Genomic DNA, 25,051 nt, shown 5'->3' on the forward strand with positions numbered 1-25,051 from the left:
ATGGTTTTCCAACCAGTTTTGCACCCACCTTCTAGTAGCTCCATTTAGGTTGCACTTCCTTAGTTTGTTTATGAGAAGGTCATAGAATCATAGAATATCAGGGCTGGAAGGGACCTCAGGAGGTCATCTAGTCCAACCCCCTGCTCAAAGCAGGACCGATCCCTGACTAAATCATCCCAGCCAGGGCTTTGTTAAGCCTGACCTTAAAAACTTCTAAGGAAGGAGATTCCACCACCTCCCTAGGTAACGCATTCCAGTGTTTCACCACTCTCCTAGTGAAAAAGTTTTTCCTAATATCCAACCTAAATCTCCCCCACTGCAACTTGAGACCATTACTCCTTGTTCTGTCATCTGCCAACACTGAGAACAGTCTAGAGCCATCCTCTTTGGAACCCCCTTTCAGGTAGTTGAAAGCAGCTATCAAATCCCCCCTCGTTCTTCTCTTCTGAAGACTAAACATCCCCACTTCCCTCAGCCTCTCCTCATAAGTTAGTTCCAGTCCCCTAATCATTTTTGTTGCCCTCCGCTGGACTCTTTCCAATTTTTCCACATCCTTCTCGTAGTGTGGGGCCCAAAACTGGACACAGTACTCCAGATGAGGCCTCACCAATGTCGAATAGAGGGGAACGATCACGTCCCTCGGTCTGCTGGCAATGCCCCTACTTACACATCCCAAAATGCCATTGGCCTTCTTGGCAACAACGGCACACTGTTGACTCGTATCCAGCTTCTCGTCCACTGTAACCCCTAGGTCCTTTTCTGCAGAACTGCTGCCGAGCCATTCAGTCCCTAGCCTGTAGCGGTGCATTGGATTCTTCCGTCCTAAGTGCAGGACTCTGCACTTGTCCTTGTTGAACCTCATCAGATTTCTTTTGGCCCAATCCTCCAATTTGTCTAGGTCCCTCTGTATCCTATCCCTACCCTCCAGCGTATCTACCACTCCTCCCAGTTTAGTGTTATGTGAGAGAGTATCGAAAGCTTTACTAAAGGCACGATGTACCATGTCTACTGCTTCCCCACTATCCACAAGGCTTGTTACCCTGTCAAGGAAAGCTATCAGGTTGTTTTGACATGATTTGTTCTTGAAAAATCCATGCTGACTGTTACTTATCACCTTATTATCTTCTAGGGTGTTTGCAAATTGGTTGCTTAATTATTTGTTCCATTATCTTTCTGGGAGCAGAAGTTAAGCTGATTGGTCTGTAATTCCCCCAATATATTGCAGTTAACGTTTACAACGGACTGGTAAAATAATTTCATGACATTGTAATACCTAATGTGCACATTGAAAACGCTGCAGCAATACCCGAGGGGCGCTGGAGCTTGCAGCACTCTTGCCGCTCGGGGCACCACTGGATCAGCCCATGCCTGGCAGAGAGGGCACCGCTGGGGGAAGCCTGGCAACCCCTCCATCTCTGCTTCTCTTGCAGCTGGCTGCAGTGGTGAGTCTGCCTGGGAACCACTGGATCTGCCAGAACACTTGGATCTGCCCTGGCACCACTGCTTTCCTAGCAGCGATCCACCAACTAGCTGCACTAGGCAGTGCCTAGTAACTGGGAGAGCAAGGGGTGGGATCAGAGCAAGTCATGAAGCGCCCAGCCATGCACATGCAAATGATCCTCCAGCCCACTGTACTCCACCTCTGAGGAGAGACAGCAGGGTGGGCCGTGGGCCCTCCCCCCAACGCCAGGGGTGGACTGTGAACTTGTTAACCATTAAACAGTTAACCGATATAATTTTAATAGTATAAACGGGTACTTTTAAAAATGATATTTATATCCCTAGTTCTGTGGCCTGCAATGTGCAGGAGGTCAGACTAGATGATTACAGTGGTCCCTTCTGACCTTAACGTCTATGAGTCTACATGCTGTTGGTGACCACCTCTGTACAAGGACTGATATATATAGGGTAAAAATAAACAAATTGTACTCAGAATATACCCATAGTCTGCATCACTGATTTCTCTTTCAATAGGAAGCTGACCTGCAAATCCTCAACTTCTGCTAACACCACCACCACAAAAACACAGTTTATTCCCAAAATGCTGGAAAAGATACAGGAGAAGGGGGGAAAAATACAGTGCAGCTACCAAAAGGTGGGAGTCAAACTCCTTTTTGTCACCCTTTTATCACTCCCTTTTGTAGCCATAGCCTAAGATAGCAATATTAAGTGTACTGTACAGGACAAATTCTGTCTTGGCTAATTAAGTTCTGGCAGCCTGAAATTGCCATTGTAGTTTCAACTGACAATAGTACATTCACCCTCACCGTCATTTTCTAGCTTAAACTATTGTCTTATTATTGTACACTATTAAAAAGTGCTGGCTCACTCAGTGAATGAGTTGTCATAGAATCACAGAAATGTTGGGCTAGAAGGGACCTTGAGAAGTCCAGCTCCCTGCAGTGAGGAAGGACCAAGTAAGCCTAGGCACATATCCTTGGAAGGAAGGTGTTGTAAGAGTACAATGCATTATTAATTATTATTTTACAGAGAGGGCCAGTTTCTGGCCTCCACTCTAGCTGCAATGCCCCTGAGGGTTATCATAGAATCATAGAATATCAGGGTTGGAAGGGACCCCAGAAGGTCATCTAGTCCAACCCCCTGCTCAAAGCAGGACCAATTCCCAGTTAAATCATCCCAGCCAGGGCTTTGTCAAGCCTGACCTTAAAAACCTCTAAGGAAGGAGATTCTACCACCTCCCTAGGTAACGCATTCCAGTGTTTCACCACCCTCTTAGTGAAAAAGTTTTTCCTAATATCCAATCTAAACCTCCCCCACTGCAACTTGAGACCATTACTCCTCGTTCTGTCATCTGCTACCATTGAGAACAGTCTAGAGCCATCCTCTTTGGAACCCCCTTTCAGGTAGTTGAAAGCAGCTATCAAATCCCCCCTCATTCTTCTCTTCTGCAGGCTAAACAATCCCAGCTCCCTCAGCCTCTCCTCATAAGTCATGTGTTCCAGTCCCCTAATCATTTTTGTTGCCCTTTGCTGGACTCTCTCCAATTTATCCACATCCTTCTTGAAGTGTGGGGCCCAAAACTGGACACAGTACTCCAGATGAGGCCTCACCAATGTCGAATAGAGGGGAACGATCACGTCCCTCGATCTGCTCGCTATGCCCCTACTTATACATTCCAAAATGCCATTGGCCTTCTTGGCAACAAGGGCACACTGCTGACTCATATCCAGCTTCTCGTCCACTGTCACCCCTAGGTCCTTTTCCGCAGAACTGCTGCCTAGCCATTCGGTCCCTAGTCTGTAGCGGTGCATTGGATTCTTCCATCCTAAGTGCAGGACCCTGCACTTATCCTTATTGAACCTCATCAGATTTCTTTTGGCCCAATCCTCCAATTTGTCTAGGTCTTTCTGAATCCTATCCCTGCCCTCCAGCGTATCTACCACTCCTCCCAGTTTAGTATCATCCGCAAATTTGCTGAGAGTGCAATCCACACCATCCTCCAGATCATTTATGAAGATATTGAACAAAACCGGCCCCAGGACCGACCCTTGGGGTACTCCACTTGATACCGGCTGCCAACTAGGTATGGAGCCATTGATCACTACCCGTTGAGCCCGACAATCTAGCCAGCTTTCTACCCACCTTGTAGTGCATTCATCCAGCCCATACTTCCTTAACTTGGTGACAAGAATACTGTGGGAGACCGTGTCAAAAGCTTTGCTAAAGTCAAGAAACAATACATCCACTGCTTTCCCTTCATCCACAGAACCAGTAATCTCATCATAAAAGGCGATTAGATTAGTCAGGCATGACCTTCCCTTGGTGAATCCATGCTGGCTGTTCCTGATCACTTTCCTCTCATGCAAGTGCTTCAGGATTGATTCTTTGAGGACCTGCTCCATGATTTTTCCAGGGACTGAAGTGAGGCTGACTGGCCTGTAGTTCCCAGGATCCTCCTTCTTCCCTTTTTTAAAGATTGGCACTACATTAGCCTTTTTCCAGTCATCCGGGACTTCCCCGTTTCGCCACGAGTTTTCAAAGATAATGGCCAATGGCTCTGCAATCACAGCCGCCAATTCCTTCAGCACTCTCGGATGCAACTCGTCCGGCCCCATGGACTTGTGCACGTCCAGCTTTTCTAAATAGTCCCTAACCACCTCTATCTCCACAGAGGGCTGGCCATCTCTTCCCCATTTTGTGATGCCCAGCGCAGCAGGTTCCTTGTGCCTGGGTGGAATCCTCAGGTTCCATAGAGCTGCCAGCATGGGTCTTAGTGGGGAAAAAAAAGGGCTTTGGCTGGATTATCTCTGCACCGTGGCATCGGCGGCTGGGGTTGCAGCCAGCTGAACATAAGTTATAACATCCATCAGACTGCTCTAACTTGCACCAGGGACTGACCAGTCCCAGGATCAGTGAGGACTAAAGAAATCAGCTGCCTGTGTGATGAGAACTGATGAAGACTGTGACCCTGAGAGAAGAGATGATGAGATTCCAGGCACAATGGGCAGCCATTCTTAGATACTTAGGCCTTGTCTACACTACACAGTTTTGTCAGCAAATGGCAGCTTTCGTCATCAAAGCAGTGGAGGTGTACACACTACAATGCTCCTCTGGCCGACAAAACCCGCCTGCTTTGCTGAGAAAATTAAACCACCTCAACAAGAGGTGTAGCGCTTTTTGTGGCTAGAAAGTTAGATCGACAAAGCATCAGTGTACACACTGCGCTCATTACATCGCCATAACTGGCCTGTGGGAGGTATCCCACAATGCCCAACATGACTGCTCTGCTCACTGTTTTGAACTCCGCTGCCCTGCAACCAGCTATACAGACATGCACCCCTTTCAAAGCCCCAGGAAGCTTCGAAACTGCTCAGCGTGAAGAGTTCACATAGCTACTGCCCAGCTGAGCATGCCAGCAAACACATTCCTGCCTGGACTACAGCGGAGGAGGTGGCTCTCCTTGATCTGTGGGAGAACTCGGAGGGAAACAGAATCAAAACATTAACGCGGAATCCTGCTCTCCCCAGCACTGGGACCACAGCAGCAGGCAGGCAGGACAGGCTGTTGTGGGGTACGGGGGAAAGAGCATACACGTGCTGTGCTGTGCAGAGCCAGGGGCTGATGTTGGGGTGCTCCCCTCCCGCCACCGGTGTACCATTCTTTACTGAGCTGGGGTGTGGGAACAGGGAAACACCAACAGTATGTGCAAAAGCTTCTGCTGCAGGATTGGTTGCTTCCGGCTGGTGTCTGAACTTAAAGAGACAGGGTGCTGACACACTCACTCTCCCCAACACACACACACACACACACACAAACACACTCCCTGTCACACACTCCCCACATACACACACTTCTGCGGGCTTCTTTTGTTAGTGTTCAGCAATGCCAGTTTGGTCATATTACCAAGTGCTACTTTAAAAAGTGTTACTTTTCAGTCACACACCCAGCAAGCATTACAAGGTTCATAGCATGGTGCAAACCAACAATGCCAGGCTCTGCACACTACAGCAACGCACATTACTGTGGCTCAGTGTTAATATAGCCCCCCGTTGGGTTCCTCTTACAGCCTTGTGTTCATAACACACAGCACAGTACTTAACAGCAGTGCAGGCTCCATGCTTTCTGACAGAGATAACTGAGTTGCAGGTTACCAGGGCAGTTGAAAAGCAGCTGACAATCTATGAGGATGCCCATTGAATGATGGGATTGACAAACCTGCATCATGTGATGCTGTACCTGCCTCCATGAGGCATTGCAAACCCTCCCAAAGCACCCTGCGGCCAGTTGCACAGTGGCATAGCTACTCACAGTGCGCTGCTCTCAGTCAATGCAAAAGCGGCTATTGTGGATGCGCTCCACTGACACAAAGAGCATAGTGTGGATATGCAACAGAGGTTTAATTACAGCAGTGGCTGTACATCGGCATAACCTGCATCGACCAAACTCTGTAGTGTAGACAAGTCCTTAGAGCTTTTAGACACGAGCCTGCCTTGGCTAATAGTGACAAGCAGATTTCCCTTGAGGAACTGGAGCTGTGCACAAGTCATGTGTGAAAATGTATTAGTGATGTGTAAAAGTGTGCAGCATTGTTGCAGCCACCATCAATGGCGCCTCTATCTGGCTGTAGTGATGGTAGGCAAGGGATGAAGTGAATTCCAGCCTCATCTATTAGGGGCCGGCACAGTGTCCACATGGTACCACTAGCAAAGTGCTTACAGCCAGTTCATCCAAAAGTCAGATCGCTCCATGAAATATTCAATGTGCAGAGAAAGAGACACCGGCAAAAGTTGTTTGGCCATTAGACCATCACACTCTGCCTAGTCAGGAGAGCCGTAAAGCTCCCACCCAGGGAAAAGAGCTTCATTTCTGCTGCTACCAGAGAGGAGCTAAATTGCACTAAGAGTTACAGTGTATTTTATGTGCAGTCTGACAGAAGGGAGAGCCAAAAGAAGGCACTACCACCGTGCTAATTGATGAGTTTTAAGTGGAGTTGTGTATGTAGCTCAACTGCTATATAACGCCTCTGCCCTGGCATGGAGAATAAAGAAATACCACTTGTTGCAGCTGCTTTCAGAAGGTGAATGTCTCAAGAACTTTCAGCCACTGATTTTCATTTTTCTGTCCTTTCCTTTGGGTTTTGCTTTCCCTCCAGTGAAGCTCCAGTGTGAGCATGACATGCTATTAGGTACTTTCAGCACTAACTGCTGCACGGAGTTAGCTGACTGGTAAGGGCACCATAAACTAGGGAGTAGAGGCTTATATTTTTATTGAGGAGGGAAGGAATGGGAAGCACTGAATAAAGACTCATGCAGGGCTCTTTTGGTGACTTATATGTCATGATGAGTAAAATACTAGTGACTCTAATGTAGCCAGAGGAAATAATGCAGGAATTGCAAATGCAAACTCCTTTGAATGGGGGGTGAAGAAGGAGCCTTCTCCAGTGGCACAGGTGGAGTTGAATCAGAAATGAACTGACCCTTTCCCCCTCTTCGGGAATAATGATCAAAGAGCTGTTATCAAATGTGTTTAGAACATGCACACAACTCCATATGTGGAGTATGTGCTTAGGAGGAGATGGTGCAGGGAGAAGGGCCAGGCCTGGTGTTCGGAGCCATCCACTCCTTAGTTTTAATCCTGCCTCAGATACCGATGTCTCTTGGCCTTTGGAAGGCCAATGAGCCTGTGTGCCTCAGTTTCCCCATCTGTAAATTAGGGATAGGGAAATTTGCCTACTTCCAGAGAGGTTATGAGAATTAATTAGGTATTTATAAAACACCTTGGAGATATGAAGTGCCATTCTGGTGCTATGTATAAAGAACAGGAGGAAGGGTCAGGGGGTGTTTGTGTGTCAGATACATCATACCACATTAGCTCTGTTCTGTTCTGATTGTGTGAATGTACAACCACATCATGTATACACACTGGTGTGTCTAACAGCCATATTCTCTAGCCGTAAACATTTTTATTAAGCCCTATGCCCCCCAAATACAGAAGTCAAATTCTGCCTATGGAGCCAGCCCCACGTGGCGGGGCTCAGGGTGGGGGCACCACCTCCACCCCCGACTCACTTCAGGCGGCCACCTAGCCACCTACTCTGTCTGGGTTGGGCGGATGCAACCAAAAAATATGGGGGGGGGGGCATGTGGCCTCTGGTAGGGGACGCAAATATACTTGCTCGTCCCAGGCACACATATGCCTAGTTACCGCTCTGGCTTGGACTTCCCAGGCAAACACTTGTCACATGCAAAGAAGAGGAAGTCTGTGCGGAGCATCCTGATGCCAAAACTCTTTTTAATTTTTTTTCTTCAAGAAGTGTTTTGTTTCTCCCCCGCTGCTCTGTTGGAGACGTGAAAATGTGCACTGACCTTTGCTTCCCACACACTATGGTTAGCAGAACAATGTGATTATAAAGACACTGTGTAGCTAGACAGCGAGCCAGCTACTGGAAAGGAAACATTATATTAATGGCTAACCATCTCTCTCAGCAATGAGCCAAACACAGGGCACAAGTCCTTGGGCGAAAAGGCATGTGAGTGAGACACTGTAGGGTTTTCTAGCTACTTATGAAGTACATAATAATTAATTTAGTTTGTGTCATGCTTTTCAGCTAGGGACGCACAAAATTGTGGCTTTAGTTCACCGGGGGGGGGGGGGCGGTTGATGCAAAATTTGGTTTTAGTTCACCCATCCCGAAAACGTATCCAAAACGGTCATATTTCACAATTTTCACCCTGAACACTAAGCAGGATTTGCCTGCCTATTCCCCCCAGGCTGCCCCCTCCCCCACAGCCTCAGCCTCCCTTCCCTTGTGTTTGTGATCTTCTGGATGTGGGGACAGGAAACTAGTGGTCCGCAAATTACTTCTTCATTTTTCACACCATCACCTCCTCCTGTGTCTGTGGGGAGCAGGGGGCCAGTCAACCTGAAGCGTGGTGTAGAATTTTCCTTAGGCACAGTACACCTGGGATATCTCACTCTCATCCTAAGAGTGACTTAAGGGCCAGCCAAGCAATAGGCAGCACCACTTCTGCTCCTGCAGGTTGGGTGTGGGCAGGCTAGTCATCGCCCGGTAGCTGCCAGGATTTTTTTTGCCACCTTGCAGACTTCCTCCCTCCTCCCATGTCCTTGGTCAGGATGAAAACACTTTCAGTCTAAAATGACTTATTCAATTGAACGAAAACAACAATCAGAGCGAAAGGAAGTCCCTACCATGGCTGAGTTACTACTCCCTGTGAGCCCAAAGATTTGGGTGGGGCCTTCCTGAGGGAAAAGCTGTGGGCAGCACACAGTCGCAGTGTTCTGAGGACGGATCGATACGGCGAAGATTTTGTCACGGATATTTTTATTAAAAGTCACAGACAGGTCGTGGGCAATAATTCATGGAAGCCCGTGACCAGTCCCTGACTTTTACTAAAAATATCCATGGCAAAATGGGGAGCCTGGGCAGCTGCGGGCAGGCTGAGAGCTCCAGGGGCCCGCACCACTAGGGTGACCAGCAGTCCAGCTTTCAACCGGAACACCCAGTGGAAAAGAGACCCTGGTGGCTCTGGTCAGCACCGTCGAACGGGCTGCTAAAGGTCCGGTCAGTGTGCTGTGGAGCTAAGACAGGCTAGTCCCTACCTGTCCTGGCTGCGCCCTGGAAGCAGCCAGCAGGTCCGGCTGCTAGGCAGGGGGGCCACGGGGCTCTGCAAGCTGCCCAAGCGCCAGCTCCGCACTCCCATTGGCCGGGAACCGCAGGCGAGAGCAGCATGCACCGCAGAACCTCCTGCCCCCCCACCAGGAGCCGGACCTGCTGTCCACTTCCAGGGCGCAGCACGAAGCCAGGACAGGCAGGCAGCCTGTCTTAGCCCCTCTGCGCCGCTGACTGGGACCCCTGCAGCTCCCAGCCAGCGCTGGCTGAAGTCAAGGAGGTCTTTGGAAGCCACAGACCTCCATGACTAAATCACAGCCGTACAGATCGACACCACAGGTATCCACCACAAAGGCACATAAAGAATGTGTAGCTAGGAGCAGTATGGGCAACATAATACAGCCACTTACAGGCATAGCGGGGCTGATCCATCTCTGTGACGAAGCAAATTTAGGGACAGAGGGAGGCAGCTTGTTTCTCCTATTCAGGCTATTACAATGGTGCAGAATTGCCTCAGCCATGTCCTCTCCAGCAGCAGAGTAGCCTCCTTTCTGCCCCCATCCCCAAACACCCCCTACGCCTGTGCCTGCTACCAACATACTGCACAGTTGGTGGAGACAGTTCTGGATCCGGTGTAGAAGCCCTTTCACCAAGGGTATTCCTTGGAGCAGGGAGTTATGCTTGCCCTGTAGCCATTCTGCACCAGGTTAGCTGCTGTAAGGTAGCCCTAGCGCAGTGGTTCCCAAATTTGTTCTGCCACTTGTGCAAGGAAAGCCCCTGGTGGGCTGGGCTGGTTTGTTTACCTGCCGCATCCGCAGGTTCGGCCAATCGCGGCTCCCAGTGGTAGCGGTTCGCTGCTCCAGGCCAATGGGAGCTGCTGGAAGAAGCGCGGGCTGAGGGACACACTGGCCGCCGCTTCCAGCAGGTCCCATTGGCCTGGAGCAGCGAACCGCGGGCACTGGGAGCCACGATCGGCCGAACCTGCGGACACGGCAGGTAAACAAACTGTCGCGTCCCACCAGGGGCTTTCCCTGCACAAGCGGTGGAACAAGTTTGGGAACCACTGCCCTAGAACAATGGTGAACTGGGTCTCTCTAAGGGCTCTGTATCCATGCTGCGTCCACCCAGAGGGACAGATTGAGTGATAGATATTTCAAACTACATTTTCAGTGAGTAATATCCCTGCAACAACAACAACAAAAACCATAAGAGATTAAACTCTGGCAAGGAAGCTAGGCTATGAGATGCAATAACAAAGGGTAATGATGTTTATTCACCATGAATAAAAGTGGCAAACATTAAAGCAGCTGATAAATGCAAGGAGAGGCTAAAGGTTAATCTCTGGGCCTCATTTGTTTTATTGGAACTTTTTAAAAGACTATTTACAATTGGTATAGTACTCACAGCTGCAGACTGCTATTTCTGACCTGGTGTCAAGTATATAGAGACCAAAGATTTTGATGGCTGACTTCCCCTAGTATGCTGGTAAATGATGTAATGGAGGAAAACCAATTCACCTTGCTTGCTCCTTTGAGTGTCCTGTTAAACAAAGCTAACCAAATACCCCCGCTGGCCTGCAGAGATGAGCCTGAATTCAGTTAGTAGTTCTTTCCTGCTGGGATACTTTCTGTCACTATTGTCACAATGCTTTTAGTTTTAAGTAAAATGGACCAAAATTGGAATCTCAAATCTGAATCCAGATGAAAGGGGTTTGGACATGAATCCCTAGATCTGAACCCTACAGTTTTGTTTCTGGATCAGTCTCAAGCCCAGAAAATTATTGTTTTCCCATTCAGATGTAGGTGAAGTTGGGGTGGGGGTGAGGGAGTGGAGCTCACTATTTGTACAAGATTTCAGCATAAAATAGCATCTGCTCACCGCTGACTCGCTACTCACCTCTTCACCTCCTCCCTCGCCCACCTGCCGCTCACCTCCTCACCTCCCTGCCAGACTCCCCCGCCACGAAACCTCCCCTGCCGCCTGCCGTGCAGCTGGCTTGCCGCTCGCCTCCTCACCCTGCTGCTCCCTTTCCCTCACCGCGAGGCCCTACCCCCATTTCACCTTTAAAGCGCTAATAACATTCCCCTACGGAAACTAAACAGCTATAGATCAATTGCCAGATGGATTCTCCTCTGCATGGCAGGGAATTTGGTATATACTGTATAGAGAGACATGAAAAGTCAGGCTACCTGCGCCCTGAAGCCTAATCTATCCTTTTGAAAAGTTTCAGAGTAACAGCCGTGTTAGTCTGTATTCGCAAAAAGAAAAGGAGTACTTGTGGCACCTTAGAGACTAACCAATTTATTTGAGCATGAGCTTTCGTGAGCTACAGCTCACTTCATCGGATGCATACCGTGGAAACTGCAGAAGACATTATATAAACACATAATGTCTTCTGCAGTTTCCACGGTATGCATCCGATGAAGTGAGCTGTAGCTCACGAAAGCTCATGCTCAAATAAATTGGTTAGTCTCTAAGGTGCCACAAGTACTCCGTTTCTTTTGAAAAGTGTTTGTCATTGACAACCTGCATCAGGGCAGTAGTTTAATGACTGTTCTTGCACAGAATTCCTTGCCAGACTCGCTTACTTAAACTGGGTTTGAATAAAATGACTAGATCAAGAAATAAACTCACTGGCTATGTCAGCTCCTCCTTGAGCCAGGTTAGTCAAAAATATTTCTACTTGGTACAAAGAATAACGGACGGGTCGTTTGGAAACTGTTTTTAACCCCAAGAACACATTTTCCTACAATATCAAAGCCAGCTGAATGTGGCCAAAGGCTTGCTGGGTGTTGGCAAATGCCTGTTAAATGGCTTCCTTACCATTTTAATGGCCCTTAACAGTTTTAGTGATCTGCTACTAGGTCTCTGGTCTGAAAAGGCTTTTTCACTGTGTAAAGTTACTCGGGGATCCCCTCCCCTCCTCACTCCCCGGCCTGCTGCTCACATCCTCACACACACACACACACACAACCCGCACCCTGCAAGGATGGGGGTGAGGATGCACACACCGGCAGCTGCAGGGACCTCCGAAGGGGGAGGAGGATGGAGTGGAGTAGAGGAGGAAGACTCACACCAGGCAGCAGCAGTAGGCCGTGGGAGCCTCCAGGAAGTGTCAGAGCAGGGAGGGGAAGAGGCAGGTGGGGGCATCATGGCCCAGGTATAGGGTGGCAGGTACGACTTGCTAGGGGAGGCAATGCCTCCTCTTGCCTATTATACCCGCCGCCCATGTCCAGGATATCCTAAACCTATTGTGTGTGTGTGTGCTTAATATCTATTAGTAGTTTTAGATAAGAACATGCTTTTTGGTATCAATCATTTCTCAGATGGAAGCACTGCATTCCCATTGATTTATTTCTGATCCTGCCTGTGGAGAAACAGTTAAGTTACTACTGCTTTCGATTCTGAAAAACCCCTGTTACTCTGAAACCTGTCATGTAACAACAGGATCAGACTCCATAGTTTTTATCCCCTGGTCACTTGGGGTATTATAACAAAGGCATTATGTTGGAAAGACTCTTCCAGATTTCCCCTTTATGTAATAATTTTTCCTGCTGCTTTGTTGCAGCAGGATAGGTTTTGCATCTATTCCACATTTCCCTTTAGGTAATAGAAAGGAACAGCATCAGAACTGAATGGATTGCTCCTGGGGGAAATTTAGCAACTTGTTTTTTCCACTGGATTTGCTGGTAACTGAGACAACTTTAAAAACAATAGAAGTAATTGTTTTTCATCTTTTCCAAATATAAATGAGCCCAATGCACTTACCTATAGATGCGATATGACAGCTGTAATTTCATACTGTGCCATCAGATTACATGCTGTGGGATCTCTTAAAATTTAGTTTTCAAAGTGTATTATCGCAGTATGTTTTCTTTATTTCTTGATATGCATTGTTTTCCTATAAAGGGAACAGAAATAGGGAAAGATTTTTCATTTGCTTTTCCTTTATTTCCACTTTGGTGCTTTTGATTGCTTGCACTACTAGACCTATGACACATTATGACTTTTTTAATTCTCATGTATTCTTACTTAACAGCAAACAATATCTTAATGTGGAACAGAAAGGTCTCCTTTGTAATCTTTAAAGACTTTCAAAATGAGAGCAACGTACACATAAGTAGGAGATGTTAAATGTTCTTATCATTGAGACTGTTAGGCATAAGCTCCTATTCTTCAAACTGTTTCCAAAAGTGATTTTCAAAAAACTGCCGCAGCAGCTTTGGTGCTGGGGTCAGGGGAAAGGTGCCTCTCCCAGTCGCAGCAGCTCCAAGACTTGGGCCGGGGCTGGTGGACAGGTGCCTCTCCCCACCACTGCAGCCCCGGGGCTGGGGGAGAGGTGTCTCTCCCCACTGCAGCCCTGCATGCCCCAAGCTCCCCGCCCACCCCCTATTCTCCACCTCACCAGGGCCGGCTCCAGGCACCAGCGTTCCAAGCAGGTGCTTGGGGAGGCAGTCAGAAAGGGGCGGCAGAGTTTCGGTGGCGGCAGCAATTCGGCGGCGACAGGTTTTTTCACTGCTTGGGGTGGCAAAAACGATAGAGCCGGCCCTGAACCTCACTCTCCACCTCTCTCCTCTCCAGACCCCTGTGGCTGCGTACCTGCACGGCTCTCCTCATTAAGTGTGCGGCCCTTGATGGGTTCCTGTGCAGCCACGCACCTTAGAGGGAACACAGCTGATGTCCCAAACCAGTGGTGGGGTCTATAATTAGCTTTCACCAAACCAGTAACAAATGTGAACTCCTGGATCACTAGAACAGCCTTACCATGGCATCACAGAGAGCCCCCTTAGTCTCTCCAGTCTATCTTGCCACCCAGACAAACTGGACTTAGTGATAAATTGTCACTTACACCAACAATCACACCATTTTCAGGTTGCTTCCAGTCCCAAGAGATCAGTCACTTACCCAAGATCTGCAGTTTCCACGGTATGCATCCAATGAAGTGAGCTGTAGCTCACGAAAGCTCATGCTCAAATAAATTGGTTAGTCTCTAAGGTGCCACAAGTACTCCTTTTCTTTTTGCGAATACAGACTAACACGTCTGTTACTCTGTTACCCAAGATCAATTGGTATCCTAGATTTTACGCCAAAGACACTGCCTGTAGCCAATCCTGTAATAAACTCTCTAAAGGTTTATTAACTAGGAAAAAGTAATAAGAGAGTTATTTACAAAGCAAAGCAAGCAAACACATACATACAAATGGGTTACCATCTAAATCCTAAGAGTGACAGAGTTGCAGTGATCTGTCTATTCAAAGTGTCCTTCACGGCAGACCGAGAGGCAGCCCCTGGGAATCTCTGCATCCGATGAAGTGAGCTGTAGCTCACGAAAGCTTATGCTCAAATAAATTGGTTAGTCTCTAAGGTGCCACAAGTACTCCTTTTCTTTTTGCGAATACAGACTAACACGGCTGTTACTCTGAAACCTGGCCCTTGAGAGTTTCAGCAGCCAAAAAGATGCAATTTCTTCTTAATTCCCTTCCCCCAGAGCTCAAGATAATGGGACAAGTTCATGTGCACATCTCCTCTTCATGGTGAAGGGGGGAGCAATCAACAAAGTTTTTTGTCCTCTGATGTTCCAGGGTTTGTCTGGTGTCTATGGGCCTTCTTTTGTTGGTCAGGAGAGGACACCTCCTCTGGCAAACTAGTACTTCACACTTGGTAATGCTTCTCACCAGAGCAACCACTTCTACATTTACAAAGCAAACACTTAAATTTTACCTTATAACATGGGATATAGATATTATAGGTGATATTAATGCATGTAGCAACATAGCAGCATTTCATAGAGTTTAAACACTAAAAACATTTTATAAGACTAATACCTACAGTTTTTGGATCAAAACTAACAAACAGGTGACCTGGTCTGGTCTCCATTTATGAGGCTGTCAGGTCTTAGCTAATGCCTGCAGCATGGGCAAGAGCTGGCCTCTAGCCTGCCAGCGTAACAGTGGAATCTATGAAAAAATAGAATCAGTGGAAGACATTCTTCTTTGTGCATAATATTGCAGGATGAGCCACCCTTACTTAAAGCAGATTTTAACTAGGTTTCTTTTTACCTTTCACTCTTATCACAACATTTCTGTCTGGCATATATTTTCTTTTTTCCACAGCTCAGATGGCCCCTCGATAAACATATTTACTGCAGTTTTAAAGTTTACATAAAGGAGCAAGTCTTCTAAATTAGTAAGTATTCTCAGGGGGATATTCAACTATATTAGCCAAGTTCATGTTACACAAGAGATTCAAGGAGATGAACCCACAAACTGAGGTCATTTTGTATAGGAAATACACAAAATCACCATGAAAATATTCAGTCTGCATACATGCTGTGAGACCGGTAAAAGCAGAAGGTTGGTTAGGAAAACAGTTTCAGGGAGAAAGGCTGTGTTGAGAAACAAGAAATGGTATGCTAGCTTTTACTAATTGTTCCTCTTACTGCCAGATCTGACAAAACCAAATCAAAAGATGGATTGATACAGGCTATTCATAAAACTATTTCAGGCATTCTGACTCCACTAATTTAGTCACAGGGGTTCTCTTACATACCTTACAGACACCAGGATTAAGACCAAGCAAAATCATCACAGTTATTAAAGAAAGGAAAAGAAAACATTAAAACAAAACACAAATGATAAACTGGTTACTTCCATTACAAACTCTTCTATATGTCTCTCTGTGAAGAGCTTTCAACAGAAAGTACACACTTGAGAGTGAACTGCCTCTGGGGGCACTTTTCTCCTGGTAAACTAAAACCAAAGTACCATATACTGTTTCCCAAAATTATTATGAATCCATTATTTAGTATATCCTTAGATCATTAAGAATGTTGATAGATGGGAAAAAGAATTTATTTCAGGGCGGGTAGATCTGTTAGTTATTAATAAATAACCAGTCAGTTTATAGTTGGGTAAAGTAAGCAATCTGAAGTACATCCTTTGAAATCAAAGAAAATATTTTAGAAGAAGCCATTTAAGGATCTGTTTTGAGATAGGTCTATTAACCAATATTAAGAATCTTAAATCCCACTATTTCTCTGTTTAGCAATGTTTAGCCCTTGTATAGTCTTCAGAAATACATGGTCTAACCACTTTGTGATTATCAGGAAAAACTTAAAATATTAAGTTACGATCACATTTCAATTTCTACATTCCAGAAGAATTATACAAGTTTCAAGGTAATCCCTTGTCAGTGTCGTAGTTAACTTTCTCTCACCGACCCACCCACATTGAAGTTTTAGGGAGATTTTTCTTGGATTGGTTTCTTCCTGAGTCTTCTCTGTTTTCTTACCTATGTGTAACAGCTTGCTTGTAGAGATGGACTGGAAGAGTGTGGAGTGCTTGCTGTCTAAGCAGGGTAGCAGAGGCTTGTGTGTGAAAGGTGCTCACTTCACAGGGTTTTTTGCTCTCTTCCGTCCTATTTCCATGAAATTATGAAAATGCTCCTCTTTCAGGCCTGTTTAGATTCAAAGTTGGTTGCTGTCAATCTTTCATTGGCTTCATGTCTTCTGTGTTGGCTTAGGTGACACCTGCAGCTCCTGAACATGCAGTTGGCCTGATCAAGACACAATGGTTCTTTAATTGTCTTTGTTCTTGTGGCAGGAAGCATCAGATAACTTAATTCTTCCTTTTTATTCAGTCCATTTTCTTAGATAACCCTTTAATTCCATCAGAGTTTAATAGGAGTTCAAATTCAGTTTCAAATGAATCCAAATACTTTTGTTTTCTTTGTAGAAGTCAGCTCTCAAAATAGTCTTTTCAAATTCTTAAATGGTCAAAGAAATATTGTCTTTTCTTTTTACTAATCTTTGGAGAGGTTCTTCTTGTCTTCACAAGTTTGGTGAAGGGCTGCTTAAGCATTGCCATATGATTCATTTCTCCATTAATATAAATATTTCTATACTCACATGACATCTCATATTAGTAACCAGTTAAAGCATCAGGTGACCTTGAAATAAAGCATTTTACCATTTACATAAAAATGATATTAGGAGCTTTGCATTTAGCTAAGTTATTTGCAAGTGTGGGTTTCACAAAGGTATTTGCCATTTAAACATTTAAGGAATAAACAAGGTTTAAAACACTTCTAACTATACATATTTTTCCTAGAGTCTTTTCTGAATGTAAAAAGAAAAGGAGGACTTGTGGCACCTTAGAGACTAACAAATTTATTTGAGCGTAAGTTTTTGTGAGCTACAGCTCACTTCATCGGATGCATCCCTGAATGTATTTTCTGAATGTAGTTTTTAAGAGCAATTATAAAATTCATTTCAATTAGGATATTTCTAGAATGCTTTGTGTGGGTTTACTTAGATTAATTACTCTGATAATATACCCTGCATTCCTTTCACAATCAGGTCTCTTCCTAAAACATGAATGTTTTATATGATTTTTCTTCTTAAAAAAAGATTACCTTTGTATCAAGCTGGTATCTTATACAAAGGGAGATATGTCCTATTCTTTGATAAGACACTCTGGCTGGTTGGTTGGTTTTCTGACTAAATGGTTTCTAGATTTTCAATCTACCATTTGAAGTATATTTACAATTGTAATTACAGACTCTTATCAAATATTCTGTACAAAGCATGAATCATAATAATGAATCATGAAAGACTAGGGTTGGAAGAGACCTCAGGAGGTCATCTAGTCCAACCCCTGCTCAAAGCAGGACTAACACAACTAAATCATCCCAGCCAGAGCTTTGTCAAGCCAGGCCTTAAACCTCTAAGGATGGAGATTCCACCACCTCCCTAGGTAACCCATTCCAGTACTTCACCACCCTCTAAGTGAAATAGTTTTTCCTAATATCCAACCTAGACCTCCCCCACTGCAACTTGAGACCATTGCTCCTTGTTCTGTCATCTGCCACCACTGAGAACAGCCGAGCTCCATCCTTTTTTGGAATCCCGCTTCAGGTATTTGAAGGCTTCCATCAAATCCCCCCTCACTCTTCTCTTCTGCAGACTAAATAAGCCGAGTTCCCTCAGCCTCTCCTCGCAAGTCATGTGCCCCAGCCCCCTAATAATTTTCGTTGCCCTCTGCTGGACTCTCTCCAATTTCTCCACATCCTTTCTGTAGTGGGGGGCCCAAAACTGGACACACTACTCCAGATGAGGCTCACCAGTGATGTTACCTCAATCTGCTGGCAATGCTTCTACTAATGCAGCCCAATATGCCGTTAGCCTTCTTGGCAACAGGGGCACACTGTTGACTCATATCCAGCTTCTCGTCCACTATAATCCCCACGTCCTTTTCTGCAGAACTGCCACTTAGCCAGTCGGTCCCCAACCTGTAGCAGTGCATGGGATTCTTCCCTCCTAAGTGCAGGACTCCACACTTGTCCTTGTTGAACCTCATCAGATTGCTTTTGGCCCAATCCTTCAATTTGTCTAGGTCACTCTGGACCCTATCCCTACCCTACATAGTATAAAAGCAAATAGTATAGAATATTAAAGCAAAATAGAAGTTATAAAACTGCATTCCAAGGTCAGTGTAGAAAGACCTGGAGGTAATAAACATTTTATGTCTGTAAAGCCATGTTTATCTTCCCGGATAGTTGCTTGTCCTTGGAAGATAAGGTAGAAGCCTCCTAAAATTCCTTTGATTAGCTTGAATATTTCATCTAATTAAACAAACAAAAATACATGCATCTGACATACTTTTATCCAAGCACTGTATGTATGAAAGCAATGATAAATATATTGTAAGCTTCAGTTAGCACACAAGCAAGTTTAATAACATCTTATAATGATATATAACATGATATAATTTTATTAATATCATTTTTGTGTCAGTATTGATATCTCTGCCCTACATTTGTCTTGTAACTAAGATCTAATCCCCTACTTACAGCATCAGCTCTGGGATTTTTGCCCTGGGTGAACGTCTGCACTTTGGAGCCTGCCGTTATTCCCAAAATAATAAACAGCTGCGAACCACATTTTCCTCCTGCCCCTAGTATTTTGCTGCCCATGGCAATCATCTGTATTGTAAAGCTAGCCACATGTATTTGGGATGTACAGAATACTGGTTTGGCCCTTTGTAGCTCCTAAAAGAAAACCTATGTAAATGTAAGATCTATGTATACTGCAGATGGGCTTACTCTGGACATGATACCAACCATGCACTGAACTCCCATTGAATATTACAGCAGAACCCATCCCTTATTAAGACCCAAATTACTAAATAATTGAACCATAATATGTTAACACCTATGCCAAACTCATTGGAATGGTCATTCCAATGGATCTGGACTGTTCTCAGTGGTAGCAGATGACAGAACAAGGAGCAATGGTCTCAAGTTACAACAGGGGGGTGTTAGGTTGGTTATTAGGAAAAACTTTTTCACTAGGGGGGTGGTGAAACACAGGAATGGGTTACCTAAGGAGGTGGTAGTTTTAACCTTAGAGGGTTTTAAGTTCAGGCTTGACAAGGCCTGGTTGGGATGATTTAGTTGGGGATTGGTCCTGCTTTGAGCAGGGGTTGGACTAGATGTCCGCCTGAGGTTCCTTCCAACCCTGATATTCTATAACTCATTTCCCAGAGTGCAAACTGAACCTTAACCAGCTAAATCGTTGTCCAAAGCAACATTAGATGGGATTAACTATCTCCCACTATCTCCAGCCAACATGGCTGGCATCCCTTTTTTGTGAATGAAAAATGTGCCGTCCTTTTTCCTTCCTTGGTGAAGGAAGACAAGGTGTCCTTTTGCCTCTCCTTATATCCTCAAAATTCATTGTTGGTTCCCAGAGTCAGGGTGACCTGTCCTCCCGCCTGGGGTTTATTTGCTTTTATGCTGGCTTCACTTCCTCCTGCTGATTTTGTATGAAAATAAGGCTTTTGTTGTTTTAGCTTACAATGTTCAATTTACAAGTGAACCAAAACAAACAGGTGAATATACCTCCTTTTGTCTGGCAAAAAGCCATTTGTCAACCCTGCTTTGATTTAGACTTTAAAACATTTTCCTGTGTGTGTGTATATGTGTGAGCTCCACAACTTCTTACGTGGTATTTGTATATATATATTTTCACAATGTTATCAATGACGAGTGTGATCCAGGCTTTCATTTGAGATCTCACATGGCATTCATTATAGATAAATATTATGAAAGCAGTGTGCTAGGTGCAGTGAGTTTGTCAGGCCTGTTAGAAGTTGCTGTTATAGAATAGTGAATCTTTTTCCAGCTGGCACTGAGCAGTTCTTAGGGTCACAATCACACTGATGACTCAGATTCACTGTGTGATGCATTATAACCCGTAGTTATTTTTCACCAGTGCTACTACCTACTCAGTTATTCCCCATGTTGTAGCAGTGTGTTTGATTTTCCCTTCCTAAGTAAAGTACTTTGCATTTGCCTTTACTGAATTTCATCTTGTTGATTTCAGACCAATTCTCCAATTTGTCAAGGTCATTTTGAATTCTAATGCTGTCTTCCAAAGCGCTTGCAGTCCTTCCCAGCTTGATGTAATTTCTGTGAGCGTTCAGTGGCAAGGGTCTGGGCACTTCAGGGAGCGCTCTTGAGTACTCTGGGGGTGGTGTATGCCTATCACTAGCGTGCACTGAGAGAGAAAGACGTGGGGAGACCTGGACATTAGTGCTTGCATTGTTGGTTTCAGGGAGTTGAGCTGCAGCAGGTACAGATAAGACCACCTCACATTAAGGGCAGGTAATGATGAGGTGCCTCTTGATCCTGGATACCATCACAGTGATACAGTTGCAAAAAAGACTAAGATTGTGGGGTATTAACAGGATTGGTATTTACATGGGAGATAAATTGTCCCTCCCAACTTGGCACTGGCCTAAGATGGAGTACTGTGTCCAGTTCTGGGTGCCATATGTTAGGACAAATATGGACAAATTGGTCAGAGTCCAGAGGAGAGCAATAAAAATATAAAAAGTTCAGAAAACCTGACTTATGAGGAAAGGTAAAAAAAATTGGGCATGTTTAGTCTTGAGAAAAGATGAGGAGGGGTCCTGATCACAGTCTTCAAATATATTAAGGGCTGTTATAAAGGTGATGGAGAACAATTGCTCTCCATGTCCCCTGAAGGTAGGACAACAAGTAAGGGGCTTAATCTGCAGCAAGGGAGAGATTTAGATTAAACTATTAGGAAAAAGTTTCTAACTAGGAGGGTAATTGAGCTCTGGAGTAGATTGTGGAATCCCCTTCACTGGAGGTTTTTAAGAACAGGTTGGACAAAAACACCTGTCAGGGATGGTCTAGGTTTACTTGGTCCTGCCTCAGCACAGGAGGCTGGACTTAATGACTTTGAGGTCCCTTCCAGCCCTAACTTACATTTCTATGATTAGCTGTTTTTCCTCATTTGAGAACAGTTAGGTAGCTGGTGTGTGCTGAGATCACTGCCTATTATGCTGACCAGAATTCTCTCCTTTTTTCCTTGTGCTCTGCCTTCTGTCTGTATCCACCTGCTGGCTCTTGTCTTATACGTCTATTGTAAACTCTTTGGGCAGGCACCATCTTTTTCTTCAGTGTTTGTACAGTACAAATGTGGTCCTGGTTCATAACTAGAGGCTCGGAGGCACTACTGCCATGATAATCTTCCAGCAGATGGGATGTGGTAGACCTGGTAAAGGCTTAGGTGAGTAGGAGATCTACATATTGATTACCCACAATCTTGCAGAAGTCAGTGGGACTTTTGTCCATATGAGGACTAACACAAGAAAGCTTATCTTGGGTTTCCTGAATGGATCCTGAAGCTAACTCATCACAGATATTTCCATGTTGTGTTTTTACCATTTTGAGGCAATGCAGAACTCAGAGTCATGAGTAGGTTCCTGAGATAAGCCTACTCTTTTGACAAAATCTAGCACATTAATATCTCCAGTCATTTTAGGCCAAGTGATGCCTTCCCTTACAAGTAGTTGTCATTCCATTGAGTTCAGAGGTATATGCCCAATTTATGCTCACCATAAATTTAATCCACGGTGTCAAATGGGAAGTCAGATATCTTGTATGACTAAAAATATAGAAACCGTTGGAGCAGAGAAGCTGAGTTATGCTCAGGATGTTGTGACTGAATCTCACATTAAGGTGTTGGCAATGATACAGCTCAGCCTGTTCTGGTCTTAGCAGCAGAGAATCAGAAGGGAAGAAATCAATGGACCAAGCTGACACTTTGTTATCTCGGGTGAAGTTATGTCCCTGCTGAATTTGGACCAATGTCTTTAAGAGATGTCAGTGATTCCTTCACTGGCCTCAATACTAAGAGGTCATGGAAGACAAAAATTCATACACAAACAAGATCACTTGGACATTGTTTTCTTAAGAGAACGAAGCTGGAAGAGCAGTAGTAGTAACAACAACAGTTAAGTTTCAGTATTTTCTGTTCAAAAATGCGCACTTGTGCATCTTTGCCCCGCGAGAGCAGGTCAGCACCTCCAAAAGCCACAGACATGGCCACTTCTTACCAGGGAACAAAATATTCCTAAATTATGTTTAAAAGCCTCCACCTTGCAATGAGTTATATGTCAGCAGACTCCTATGCTGTCCTAGAACCCAACTGACCTCACTGCATGGGCAAAGGGGACAACCTGCATGAATTGCATTGCAGGACTGGGTTCTACATGGGTAAATAATGTTGGAGCTTCCACAGCAGAAGGTGCTCTCTCATTCGTATTATATTTTTTTATTATGTGTAGTACAGTAGTGCTTAGTAACCCCCCAGTCATGGGTTAGGGTCTTCTTGTGTGTTAGGCTCTACACAAACACAGAACATTATTTATCAATTACCGTTATTTCTCAATGGACCCAAGTCAGAAATCATAGCTATTTAGCTGTGACATACCTAGTTAGTGAAAGCCACCATTGTCAAGAAATGGGCATTTTTACTTTAATAATACAGTCTCTTCCTCCTTTAATTATGGGTGGGGGGGATAGAAGTTATTCACACTTCCACAGGCAGCACACAGAAAAGCGACTTGCTGGCCAACGCACCTCCACATGAGGGGACATGGCACAGCAGGCTCTCCGCAGTTGGTGTCCCTGCCAACAGCCACTTTGGCCCTCCATGATCTGCTTCGTTTGGTGACTCAGTCCTCCAGCCAAATCACCTTAAAGTCTTACTCCTTGCAGAGTAGCAATGTCCCACAACTCTAATTAACAACAGAGCATCTTAATCCCATCCAGGGCTCCTCTGCCATTCCCCTTTTCTCACAAAGCGGTAGACTCCCAGGCTTCCTCCCTGTATCTCCCAACAGAACACAGAAAACCCCAAACAAACCAAACTAAAGCCATCCCCACTCAGTCTGACTTGAGCTTTTAGTCCTACCAGTGTCTCCCCAGGTCCTTGTTCCAAATCCAGAACATCAACTACCTTGGCTATTTTTCACAGGGCCTACGGATGGGGCTAGCTCCTCTCCTACAGTTTCCTCATAGTTCCTTTCCCAGAGTGAAGGGAAACTCCAGCCTACTTTCCTCCTAAGCCTCCCCTGTAGCTGTCACTTCCTTCCTTTATGTAGAAGGCTTAGCTTTGCCCCAGCTGGGTCTGATAAACCAAGCCTGACACACCCTCCAGATAGAGCAAAGGGGGTTAATTGAGCTCTCAGACTTCTGTTAACCCTTTGTTCACCTCTGTGGTGTTTACACCCCACCACATGGCATCAAAAGCAAGAAATATCTGTCTATTGCTTTGCCCGCCCACTTCCTGGATCCCACTAAGGCTTGAGTCAGGGAAACCTGGGGTGACTCAATTCAGCCCTAAAGCTCCAGTTGATGTAATCAAACAGCCATTTCAGGATATGCATATATTTTACAACATCAGAGAGACCCTAGGAGACTAGAGACCTTAAGCACTCTAGAAATAGTGCCTTGTGTTCAACAATTAACTTCCAGTAGTTCCTCAGTCTGAAATGTGAAGAGTGGCTTCAGAGCAAAGAAAGCAATTACTGTTAATGCCTGCCTGATCTTGTGAGAGATGAGATAAGTAGCTACACAGAGAACTGTGCAAAAAAATCTGCAGCACAGCAAAGGTGAGATGAACATCAGAGTCTCTGAGCCAAATCCTGAGCTGTTTGCCAGGTTACTTCAGCTGAGGTTCCCTAGCCATTTCTATTTAGTTGTGATGGTTTTCTAGCATTGGACAGTGTTTAAACAAAGAAATGAAACCAACCCATCCTTGGAAAGGTACTGTCTTGGGTTTTAGCCTTTCTGTATCGTGCATGGTCAATATTTACACTCTGTGTGTAAACATGTAACTTATTTATTGTTACATAATTTATCATAAATAAGCTAATGGATGTGTGATGTCACTGTAAATGTTTGAAAACCATGGCTTACGACACTTAGCATTTCCACAGCTGTGTAAACCATGGATCGCTCAGTAAATGCAGGAAAAAATAAGTAGTAATATCAAATGAGTGCTCGTCTACACTACAGAGAACATGTTGCAGCATTTAAATATATTACCTAAACTGATCTCAAAATCCTGGCTTATGCAGTGTTCATAAATTCATTCATAAATTACTCCCACATCTGTACCAATATTTGATTCTTACAAAGTGCTTTTCATCTCCAAAGTTTTATAACTAACATTGGGCCAGATTCTGGCTAGCCCCTGCATGGATGCTCACAGATGGGAGGGGTAAGGTAGAACCCAAGATGCTCCTGTATCTTTCAGCTCAATTCAGGGATTGGCCAGAATCCTGAGAATCTGGGAACTTACACTCTGGTCGCTTCAGCCCCCAGTAACTCAAAGAGGGCACAGAAGGAGAGGCAGCTTGATGCAACCCCCATTGACGTCAATGGGAGTCTTTCCATTGAGTTCAAAAGGTGATGGACCAGACTGAGGATGGGGGCTGGATCATGGTTCCACTCCACACAGGCTAGCCAAGGGGCTGGTCACTGAGGGAAGCATACTGCATTCCTTTCAAGGATGGTGCAGCAAGCTCACTGGTGATTGCCTGGGCATCTCTAGCAGAATTTTGGATGATTCAGCTAATGCTG

General features: G+C 45.1%; 1 protein-coding gene across 7 annotated transcripts in view; it reads left to right on the forward strand.

Moving 5' to 3' along the window:
* BDKRB2 (bradykinin receptor B2) overlaps positions 1-25,051 on the forward strand; it is a 46,301-nt gene that overhangs the window by 11,503 nt on the left and 9,747 nt on the right. For 2 of the 7 annotated variants that reach the window (XM_073349583.1, XM_073349588.1), the window contains exon 2: positions 15,205-15,277. The exons of 3 other annotated variants lie outside the window; for them this stretch is intronic. The gene's annotated coding sequence lies outside the window, so the exon portion shown is untranslated. Of the gene's footprint in view, positions 1-15,204; positions 15,278-21,600; positions 21,690-25,051 lie in introns of those variants that run through there. 2 more of the 7 variants (XM_073349584.1, XM_073349586.1) reach the window with 2 other exon arrangements.

The sequence above is a fragment of the Lepidochelys kempii genome, chromosome 6, assembly GCF_965140265.1.
Source record: "Lepidochelys kempii isolate rLepKem1 chromosome 6, rLepKem1.hap2, whole genome shotgun sequence".
Classification (NCBI taxonomy): domain Eukaryota; kingdom Metazoa; phylum Chordata; order Testudines; family Cheloniidae; genus Lepidochelys; species Lepidochelys kempii.